The sequence below is a fragment of the Castor canadensis genome, chromosome 3, assembly GCF_047511655.1.
Source record: "Castor canadensis chromosome 3, mCasCan1.hap1v2, whole genome shotgun sequence".
Classification (NCBI taxonomy): Eukaryota; Metazoa; Chordata; class Mammalia; order Rodentia; family Castoridae; genus Castor; species Castor canadensis.
Window position 1 is genome coordinate 91,071,401 of NC_133388.1, and position 713 is coordinate 91,072,113.

Consider the following 713-nt stretch of genomic DNA (forward strand, 5'->3'; position numbering starts at 1 on the left):
TTGCCCAGGTTTGGCCTCGACTGTGCCATGCCCAGCTTCTCTGTGGAAATGGGGTCTTGCTCACGTTTTGCTCAGGCTGGCCTATGACTGTGATCCTCATAATCTCTGCCTCCCAAATCACTGGGATTATAGACATGAGCCACCACTCCTGTCCTGTGTCACTCTTTTAAGTGACCACTTTATAATTGTGGTTAAAGAAACCACTATTATTTGTGTGGTACTGGGGTTTGAACTCAGAACCTATACCTTGAACCACTTCACCAGCCTTTGTGTGTGTGTGTGTGATGGTTTTTTATAAGATAGGCTCTCTTGAACTATTTGCTTTGGCTGGATTTGAATCACAATCCTCCTGATCTCTGCCTCCTGAGTAGGTAGGATTACAGGCATAAACCACAGGTGCCCAGCCCAAAACAAGGATTATTTTAAGTGAATTTTCATACTATTTTTAGTTACCCATAGGGCATCTGCAGGCCCAAGTGAGGGGTCAGAGATTTTAGCAAAAGCAGCCTCAGGGTCCTTGCTACAAGGCTTGCCTCCGAAAGGAATTACTTACTGTGGAGTAAATAAGACAGATGCCTCTGTGTTGTGGTCGTGGATCTGAGGGCAGGGCTCTTCCACCACAGTGTGTGAGGGTTCTAAGGTGCACACATTTGTAGGCTCAGGAAGAACTGAAAGAGGACAGGAGAGCAAGAAATAGTCCCACAGCACAGTCC